Here is a 10996-nt window from a genome sequence, read left to right on the forward strand (position 1 = left end):
TTTCCAGACTCCATGTAGCTATTGGTTTTCACATTTAAGACAGGAACTCTTTATTTAATGATCTTGAAAGTATTGGTAAGGACTCCACTAATGGCCACACTCTAGGAAACTGTGGAAGCTGTGACTGATGATTTTGTTCCTTTTCTGTTTATTCAGATCTATCCCTTTGCTTTTTCTTCCAGATAGAATTGCCAAGAGGAAATGCCTTTTTAGAGTCGCAACTCTAAAAAGTTCACTCGTTTTTCAATATTCTTGAGAGATGCTATGTGTTGAATGCTAGCACTGAGATAGACACTGGTGAGCAAGGAGAAAACAAGACAAATGGGATCCCAGTGTTCCTGGAACATACAAGGGTGTGTGTGTGTAGATGGCACAGTCTGGAAACAGAAAAGCAGAAAAATAAGCGAAATGATTAAAAGACTGTATTGTGATAAAAGTTATGAATTAGACAAAGGCATGAGATAGAGGAAATGGCAAGTAATGATGTGCCCTTCTTGGTGTGGGGAGGTGATTATGGTTTGGATCTGTGTTCCCACCCAAATCTCGGGTTGAATTGTAATCCCCAGTGCTAGAGTGGGGCCTAGTGGGAGGTGACTGGATCATGGGGGTGGATTTCTCAGGAATAGTTTAGCACCATCCACTCAGTACTGTCCTCACAATAGTGAGTTCTTATGAGATCTGGTGTTTTAAAAACATGTGGCGCCTCCTTCCCCGCTTCTCACCTCCTGCTCTCACCATGTGATATGCCTGCTTTCCCTTCATCTTCTGCCATGATTGTAAGTTTCCTGAGGCCTCCCCAGAAGCCAAGCAGATGCCAGCATCATGCTTCCTGTACTGCCTGCAGAACCCTAAGCCAATTACACCTCTTTTTCTTTATAAATTGCCCAGTCTCAAGTATTCCTTTATAGCAATGTGAGAGCAAATTAATATAGGAGAGGTGAGAGGCAAGGGGGGTGCTTTTGAGTGTGTAGCCAGAGAAGGCCTCTTTGCTAAGGGAAGCAGCTACACCAAGAGTAGAGATCTGATTGGGTGGGTGAGAGTGACCAGTAGAAGGAATAACTGCATTCTCAGAGCAACTGGGAAGATGCATGCACTAGTATCCTTTTCCCTACATACTAGAATACATGAAATTTTCATTTGTGAGATTTAATTTAGCTATCAAAAAGAATGTCCTAAGTTCACATATGTGAAGCATTGGCAAGTGTCCTTAAGGCTAATCTGGAACTGCTCAGCAGGCCCCACCTTCTTTAGCACAGGCTCCAGTGGAAGCAGGCTCAGTGCGTTGTGTCTTTCAGTGGTGAAGGCCAGCCAGGGATGCTGTGTGCAAAGTTTGCGACTGAAAATAATCTTCACTTAAAAAAAAAATCTTTCCATCAGTAGGAGATCGAAGAATGAGAAATAGAATCAAATAATAATTGTTGTCTTTATTATTTTTATTAGATTATCTAATTTATGACAAGCTCTTTCAAATTATTTTACATGGTTATTTTAAGCCCTGGTTCATCTGTATGAAATAGGAATTATTGTTATCCCAATTTTACAGATAAAGACAATGAGGCCCAGAGAGCTTGCTGTGCTTGCCAAAGGCTCCAGAACATATTCCCTTAGTCTTAGGCAACACCGCTTCAGAGGGTTCTCTCCACATGAGAATTTCAGGTAGCACAACATTAAAAAGGGGCAGAGATTCTCTTTCTTTTTGGAGTTAAGGGAATGCAAATTCTCCATTTGAGAGTGAGATTTCTAGACTCCCATTATCTCTAAATTAGAATCTCTGAGTGAAGAACTCAAGTATTTGCTCTTTCAAACTACTGGCCAGTTGATTGTAAACACTGAGAAGCATGGTTGTGTGGGCATTCACAAGTATGGAGTCAAGAGAGCAGACTGAATTCCTTCAATATTAATAATAATGAATAGTGATAATAATGCTATTTCTTGAGTGCCTTCTCTGGGTTAGACATTATATTAGCTGTTTCCATGTGTCATTATATTTAATGTGGACAACTCTACAAGGATTATATGATTTTTTACATTTTACAAATGATAAGTCTAAACTTAGAGAGATAAGCAACTTGCCTCAAGTCATATACACAGAGAGTTGCAGATCCGATGTTCAAATCTCATCTTCCTGTCCATGTTCCACAGCTTCATGCTTGGTATCCACAATTCACTAGGCTCATTTTTAGATTACAAAGATCAACCTAAAATTTTCTATCTTGTCTCATTTCGAAACATAACCACATGAACAAATGACATTTTCCCAGGTATATGGTCTTTGACAACCTGCTCAGCGTCTCATTTTCTTACATATAAAATGAAAAATCTAGTGCGTACCTCCTGAGTTACTTGTAGGGATTAAATGGGATACTCCATGTATAGCCTGGAAAGCACCTGGCATTTGGTAAGCACTCAATGTATGTAGCTGCTATCACTAGTAACATGATTATACTGCCCAACTCTTTCTAAGTGAATTTGCGCAATTGTTCCATAATCAGAATTTCTGCCCACCAGTATTGATTGCTGGTTTCCTCTTGGCCATGTTGAACTGACAAAGATCAGTCAACTCCTTAAGAAGCAAAAACAAAGAATCCTCAGATGTCTGTGACCATTCCTCAGTGTTCAAACTTCTTTCTCTCAGCTGACTTCCAGCAAGATATGCAGCGTTGTCAGCTGAGCTCTAGTTGCCAATCTGCAAAGTCACTTTCTTCTTCCTGCTATCTTCCCTTTGTCAGGGAAACTTACACTTTTCACCTGTCATTAACATCCTCTTTATTCATTCATCCAGCAAATATTTATTGAGGACCTATTCTGTATCAGGCACTCATTATTCCAGGCACTGCAGATGCAGCAGTGAACAAAGATCTCTGCCTTTTTGAAGCTTACATTCTAGTGGGGGCTGAAAGAGACAGACATAAACAAACAAGTTGAGTATAACATATGTTAGCTAGTGATAAGTACTATGAAGGAATTAAAGCAGGGAAATGGGATAAGGATTGCAGGGAAGCAGGGAAAGTAGGGGATGGAGTGCAGTTTTCTGTAGCATTGTTAGGGAAGTCTTCATAATGGGAATATTTCAGCAAAGGCTTGAAGGAGAAGAGGGAGTGAGTCATGAGGATTTTGGGGGGAAGAACTTGCCAGGTAAAATTTAGCACATAAATAGTCCTTGAGGCATATACCTTTAAGTGGCTGCTGCAGATTGAGTGAAGGAGACTGTGATAGGCTATGTGCTCAGAGACATAATGGGGGTGGATATGCATAGGGCCCTGTAGACCACTGCAAAAATCTATTGCTTTTCATCTGAGTGGGATGGGATGCATTAGAGGGTTCTGAATAGAAAAATGTTAGGCTATGATTGATATTGTCACAGGAATTCTAAGTAGTCAATTGAGAATGCCTGAAGAAAAAAAAAGGAAGGATTAAGGTAAAGAGACCATTACATGACTGCTGCAATAATCCAGAATAATTTAAGAAGAAAAGAGTCTGGGCACAGTGGCTCACGTCTATAACCCCAGCAATTTGGGAGGCTGAGGCAGGTGGATCACCTGAAGTCAGGAGTTTGAGACCAGCCTGATCAACATGGTGAAAATCTGTCTCTACTAAAAATACAAAAAAAATAATAATAATTAGCAAGGCATGGTGGCGCATGCCTGTAATCCCACCTATGTGGGAGACTGAGGCAGGAGAATTACCTGAACCAGGGAGATGGAGGTTGCAGTGAGTTGAGATTGTGCCATTGCACTCCAGCCCAGGCAACAAGAGTGAAACTTCCTCTCAGAAAAAAAAAAAAAGAAAAGAAATATTTTATTCAAAGTATATTGGACAGCTCATCAAATATCTAAGAGATCTAAAAGCCTGCTCCATCATAGTATAGAACTGGCCCTGCAATGCCCTCCTGCCAGCACTGCACCCCCAGTGTTGCAGCCTGCCCCCACCGATGCCCTTGATACTGGATCCAGCTGCTAGAAACACTAACACTACTGCATCTGACAACTAAAAATAGCTGCCATCATCCATCACTTTTGGTCACTGAGCTCTTGATTCTAAGTCTGGTGGTTGTCTGAGCTTGGTGAAGCCTGGTCAGGTAGCTATACAATTGAGCTACAAGGGCAGCAGGCAGAGTGTGTGTCTGACTCTCATAGCTTCTGTCGGGGACGTGGGTGATTCCGAACCATAGGGCAGGGATTGAGACGTTGATTGGGGAAAACAAATGACAACTGCCCACCACTGGTAGGAACCTTGTGTCCCTTAGCTGCTGCATTGCTACCTGGTTGCATACCAAATGGCAGTTTGGGGTCTGTCATCTTGTTTTCAACAGCAGCAGCAGCTATCAAGATCAATTGTTCCCATAGTCATCCATAGCACAAACTCACAATGTTGCCGATTCATATACAGAAGGGAAGTCACATTTAGATGTTACTTCCCCATTTTACCATTGTTCCATAGCATCTTACCTAGTTCATCACTGAAGTCCTGTTGATTCCCTCCACCTGCTCTTATTATTATAATTGACAGTTCAGAATGGGGACTATACGGAGAAATTGACAAGAGATGGGAACAAGAATGAGTAATGAACATCCTGGTATTTTTACAGCTATTGATATTTTTACTTCAATCACTTTGTCATCAGATGATTCATGTTATGAATGAACCACACGTTTGCAATAAGCAAAATTTAGAATTTCCCATTCTTCATTTATCTTAGAGACTGGACAATGAGGCGTTGTGTCATTCCCTTAAAGACCCCTTCTCCTCTTCTTCCTTTCTCTATTTATTTCTTTATCTTTGAGGCCCGGTGTGACTCTGCTGCCAGGCTGGAGTGCAGTAGTGCAACCATGGCTCAATGCATCCTGGAAGTCCTGGGCTCAGGTGAGCCTCCTGAGTAGTTGGTACTACAGGCATGCGCCACCACCCCTGGCTAATTAATTTTTTTTTTAGAGACAAGGTCTCATGTTGTTGCCCAGGTTGGTCTCGAACTCATGGGCTCAAGCAATTCTCCCACCTTGGCCTCCCAAAGTGCTGAGATTATAGGTGTGAGTCACTGTGCCTAACCCCCTTTTCTATATAAATTAAATATTAACAGGTACAAAATGACCTAGGAGGAATTTACGTGACTTTCAAGCCCAAAAGCTAAAATGACCAGAAAAGGCTAATTTGTAGTCTCTACTCGCAAAATGGTTAATTCAAAAATTAGTATTTGCAGATAGTTATCAGAGAGTGGGAGCATATTACCATCTTCTACTCTTGTTTGATATTGTACTTTTGATGTTCACTCCTTGCTTAGAGCTTTTGGCGTTGTAAGTAAAACTGTGAAGGGATTTTAGAAGACAGTTTCCCTGGCCAAATAAACTAGGGAGCTGCCAAAAATACCTACATCTGGACTCACTCAAGATCTATTAAATCAGGCTCCCTGAGGCCCAGCCCCTCACCCCTCCTTGATTCTAATGCACTCAGAGCTGAGAACCACTGGTCTAGGCCTTGGAGACATTTGCATACTGAATCAAAGAACAGCCAGGTGGTGGCTCAGCAGGCAACTTGAAGTTGACCGCAAGCAAGAAATGGGAATTTATTAGGTGGCCTAAAGATAGTGTAGGCTTTAGCACAGGGGTGGGGGTGTGGTGCGCAGGAAGGGGGAAACAAGACAAGTTAGTGAACTTGGGGCTGTATCAGGGTGGGGTAGAAGAGGTGAGGTTGCAGGGAACACTGGTGCTTCCTGCCAAGGTCACACCATTCTATTCCTGAATAATAGCTTAAAAAGCTGACTTTCAGGGTCCAAAGTGGCTCCGGCCGGATGTCGTGGTGCTTGCAAAGGCGAGGTCATGAGTTCAAGGCTAACCTGAGCAATCTTACAAGCTCACACTGATTGGCAAAAAAAAAAAAAAAAAAAAAGCTGACTTTCACCCAAGGGTAAAATCAGCCTTAAAAACAGGTGGATTGCTGTCTCGAATGAATCAAACAATATGGGTTGAAGAGGGTGGGCCTTCCTAGGACCAGAGACAGACCTGCAGGAATATTAACAGTCCGAACTGTTAGGTTGTGTGAGACTTCGATTTGGTATCTTGAGAAGGCCAGCTAGCAGAAGCAGCAGTGCCGGAAGCCCTAATAGATGCCTTGCAGGCCTGGTGCAGGCTGCGGGACCCGTGCCAGCTGCTGCAGCAGGAGGAATCTGCAGGAGAATCTGGTGATGGGATTTGAGAAGCCTTTCTGGCTTTATGGCTTCCAAGCTGGATTCCCCAACCTTTCTAGGGATTCTGATCCTCAGCGTCTCTTAATAAACTGCTGTTGTGCTTAAACCAACAGAAGTTCTTCATTTATAATTAATATCACTGAATGGCACACATTCATTCTCATTTAACTTTCATTCAGCCCAGTGGGATAGAAGCTATTATCCCTATTCAATAGAAAAGAAATCGAGAATCACAGAAGTTGAGAAGCTTGTCCAAGGTCAGACAGCCAAAAAATGGCAACATTGGAGTCAGATTCACATGTGAATGATCCCGAAGCCCATGCTCCTTCTCTGTCCAGCTCCAGGAAAGGAGCCACATATGCAGCGTAGTAGCAGTGAGACTGTCTTTGGTGAGGCCTCCTTGTCTTCATGGTTCAGTTGAGGAAAAGGACCTGAGCTCAAGATTGCCTAAAATATATCTGTCAATGTCTGCCTCTTGCTAAAGTTCCTCACAAGAATGTGGGCTCTGATCAGTTGCCTCTACGGTTTTGTTTTTGTACTTCATAATTTCCCAGCAAAATGTCTCTCTGAAAAATTTCCTTCTTTCAGCATTGAAATACAGGAAAAGAGACTTTTCCCATGTCTGAGCCAGTAGCAGGGTGATCATGCGTGTATGACTAGGAGACCTGGCTTTGGAACTGAATCAGGTAGTGAGCGTCCAGGAGAGAAGAAACCCGGGTCACTGTTGGCCCCTCTTCCTGAAGGCTGCTCACAGACGCCACCTACCCGTGGCCCTCAGAAACAATGCATTTAGACCCCAAACCACTGTGCTAGAACAGCTCTATCCAACTTCCAGTTCTCTAGTTCAGGAAAGTCCCTGGAGGTGAAAGCTGGAAGAGATCTTACAAATCTTATTTTTCATATGAGAAAACTCGGAAAGGATTTTCCTGAGGTCACACAATTAGTGGCCAGGCAGGATTATTGCTTACAACAGAAACTACAGAAGCACTTTATAATTAGGAAAAAAAAATGCTTAAAGCAAAAAGAGCATATGGCTCTTAGTGCTTCACAATTAACTTTGGAGACACATACTGAGAGATGAGACATCATGTGAACTGTAAACGTTCTGCAGGAACATAGGCATGGGGGATCACTGAGGGCGCAGGGGTTAGAAGAGGCTTCAGGGGAGGTAAAGGGCTGGCTGGGCCTCTGGAGGACGAACGGGAAGAGAGGGTGACAGTGAGGAAAGGAGCAGAGAGAGAGAGAGACAGTTCCCCTCGCTGGCTGGGCCTAAGGAAGGGGAGGAACCCCGCCACCCCCTCACCCCTCTCACCCCCCACTTCCCCTACTTACTCGCCTCCACCCCCGTTCCCCCCACCCCCATTCCCCAGCTCAAAACCCTGGATCCTGGAGCAAAAATGGGAAAAGGCGCCCAGACAGCTCTGCTGGTGGCTCCTCCCTCTATCAGTGAGTGCAAGCAAGCCCGTGTTTTGGAACGCTGCTGAGGGGATCCGGGCGTGCTGGGCGGGCGGCCAGGAGGAGGCGCCCCGCTGCCCGAAGCAACCCCCCTGGGGCCCCTCCCCGCCGCCCTTCGCTCTCTTCTCTGCCTGGCTCGGTGCTGTGGGTTCCCTGTCACCTCTCCTCTCGCCTCCCTCGTCGGTCGCCTACCAATGCTTTCGCCTGGAAAGGCCCAGAATGCTTGCTGCCTTCCAGTTAAGAGAGCTGGAGGGAAGGAGAAAGCAGGCGCTCCTCTCCCCTCCCCTCCTTTGTCCTCACCCCTGCCCTGCAGGTCTGAGGCGGAGGAGGCCCGGGAAAGCGGGACTGCCGCAGCCCTGCCGGCTTCAGCTCGCGCAGTCCCCCCTGAGATCTTACAACTGAAGGTGGCGCTTTCAAATCCCAGTTTCATTATAGATTTGTGTTTCCTACTCACCGGATACCGGGAACTGCCCTTCATGCTGCAAGGGGAGAAAAGGATGCATTCAGCCGTTCAGTTTATTACAGTAGCCATGATGTTGGAAGACCGGGCGTGCAATATCAAACTCCAGATCAGGGCGGCTAAAAGAATAGACATAAGACAAGCAGGCAACACAGCCCAAATTCCAGAAAGCAGAAGGGGCGTCGCTCTCAGGTTGCTGCCTTGACACCCTGAGCGGGGCGAAGGGCTTTTTGGAGCATTTGTTAAGTGCCACAAAGCCCCACCAGGATTGAGAAAAAGCGTTTTCATCTGAGATTTCCATGCATTCCTTCAACAAATATTTACCAAGTGCCTAATATGTTACAGGCGTTGTTCTAATGGACAGACATCTTTGCCCTCATAAGAACGAATATTATCATAGAGGAAAGAGGAAATAAAGAACAAACATAATAAATAAGTGAATTACATATTGGAAGGTAATATTTAAGAAACAGAGCAGGCTAACGGCATGAGGGTGTGTGGGTTCCAAGCTTAAAGAGGGTGGCCTGGGTGGGCCCCAGGGAGAAACCTGTCAGGCAGGAATTAGGCAATCCCAGATTAGCCTGCAGTCCCTACGAGCAGGAGGGCCCTTCTTTGTGCTCATTCATATGCGTAGAGCTGGAGACCCCTGCAGAGACTGGCTGCCCTTTACTGCTAGAATAGGATGGGAGGTGGGGCACCAGTTATTCATGCTTTAATAGAGCACTGCAGCTTTGACTTCCCCTGCTTCCATTCCTAACCTCAGGAGAGCAGTGAAATGGTGCTGTTTTACGAAAAGAGGTAGGAAGGTAAGGGAGGAAAACATCCTAAAACCAGGAGTTGTGTGCTCTGGAGAGGCACTGGGGTCCTCGGATTGGCTCCTGAGAAAGCGAATGGAAGATGGATCCAGCTTTAGAGTAGGAAATAGCTATTTATGAGTCAAGGGACATATTTTAACCATCCTGAATTAGATTCTTCAATCGGGTTGATTGACAATGATAATTAAAATAGCTGGTGTTTATTGAGTACTTACTTTGTAACAGGTGCTGTGCATAGGTTTCACAGGTAACCTCTTAGTCTTTTCTTCAACTAGAATGTCATGCAAGCTCCACGAGAGCAGAGACATTTTTTTCACTGCTGTGTCAGAATCAATGACTGGCACCTAGATGGCACTCACTGCACGAATGAATGAGTGATTGCATTCGGAGAAGAGGTTCAAGGTGCTCTTGCTCTGGGCCTTTCAATGAGATGCTGAGGAGGTTTTAGGCCCTTCCTCTTCTTCAGAGTGCAGCAAACATAACACATACCTCTTTCTTGTTATTGTTGACTGCTATGTAAATACTACAGGCATTGTTAGAGTGACAGTTTCTTCTCTTTCTGTGTTTTCCACCTTCCCCATCTCCTTGGTGGGTAGGAGGTTAGAGGAGGAAAAAAGGGGAGGTGAGGGGAAAAGAAAACTTTATCTTGCCATTCTTCCATGACTTCATTTAGTTCTTACAACAACCCATTTTACAGAAGAGGAAACTGAGACTTAGAAAGACTAAGTATTTGCCAAGATCTTGTGGCAAGTTAATGCCAAGGAGCCTCAGCCCCCAGAGCTGTGCTCTTACCAGTTACACTAGTTGGCAGGGCAAAGAATGCACTATCATTATTTTGCAGTTTTTCTGTTGCTTGGCTTACCCCATCTCCAGGGGTAGGGCAATGTTTAGGGCAGGGTCCCTGCTGTCTAGGGGGATATTGAAAAGCATGCCAAATATTTTGACAATGAATTCAAAGCAGGAGATCACGTTATTTTCTTTCTTGGAATTAATGGTGAACTGGCTTGGGTTCATTATGACTAACAGTTGGCTCAGTGGTGAGAAATACTAGGCCATGAAGCTAATCTGGGCACAGGATGTTTGTTATTGTTTGGCTGCTCACCTCCTTTGGGGTTGTCAAGGAATAGGGGTTTGTTGCTGCCTATTATGTATTTGGTGTTTGAAAGTTACTGAGTGAGGAGGGGCAGGAAGGATTACAATTGCAGCAGAAGTTCTGCTTAATCTGACTGCAGTGATGGCTGGCAGCTACTGAAGAGAATAGTAATAAAAAAGACTACTACTAAAACATTTTAATTGTACAAATACCTGAAGTGAATATGTAAACACAGAAACTAATATCAATATATAAATATAAATTCATTTGCCAGTTTTTCATGGCTAGCTAAGATCTTTGCTTTGGTTCTAGATCAGCTGATAAGACTTCTGTATGATCTTTCTGGAATAAATCATATCCATAGTGCATAATCTATTATTTCCAGTTTTGGTTTCTTTCAAGTGACTCAACACCATAAAGACAGTTTTCATGCAAGAAGACTTGCAGATTTTTCATATATTCCCCCTAAATTTTTTGAGTTGTCTTTCTCACACTTAATTTGAGAGTGAAGTTTTTGTGAATGTGTGATTCAATTTTATGTGTCTTTTCAAAGCATTCAAATCAGCTTTTGTAGAAACAGTGTTTTAATTCACATGCTCTAAATTTATCAATTAATAATTACATAATATAGTGAAAGCATTGTAGGGCATAGGGCAACAAATATGGCTGATCCTTGGCAAGCTCAGAGCTGAAGGGAAGAAGTAGACACAGATCAGCTTCCTAGTTGAGAAACTTCTCTATGCCATGGGCTTGGAGCAGTAAATTTTCTAGAGGAAATGGAGACTGTAAGTAAATTTGGAGAGTCAGCTAAGTGGAAGCCTAATAAGAGAGCTTCTACTACATATGTACCTGAGACATGTCACTATTTGAGCCCTCCAGAATCTTACAACCTATTGGGAGTATGTCCTAGAAATGTGTCTCCATATGCCTTACTCACAGTCCACAGAGGTCTCCTCCTCTAAATTATTGTTTAGAACCAAAGGATTTGATTT

At 43.8% G+C, this 10996-nt stretch overlaps 1 long non-coding RNA gene across 1 annotated transcript; it reads right to left on the minus strand.

Annotated features, from left to right (window-relative positions):
* Positions 1–1415: 1415 nt before the first annotated feature.
* On the minus strand, positions 1416–8196 carry LOC144581589 (uncharacterized). Its single transcript, XR_013532617.1, has 2 exons — positions 8091–8196; positions 1416–2893 (listed from the first exon to the last, which is right to left on the minus strand). It is a non-coding gene; the product is annotated as an uncharacterized LOC144581589 (long non-coding RNA).
* Positions 8197–10996: the final 2800 nt, after the last annotated feature.

Source organism: Callithrix jacchus, chromosome 2 (assembly GCF_049354715.1).
Source record: "Callithrix jacchus isolate 240 chromosome 2, calJac240_pri, whole genome shotgun sequence".
NCBI classification, from domain to species: domain Eukaryota; kingdom Metazoa; phylum Chordata; class Mammalia; order Primates; family Cebidae; genus Callithrix; species Callithrix jacchus.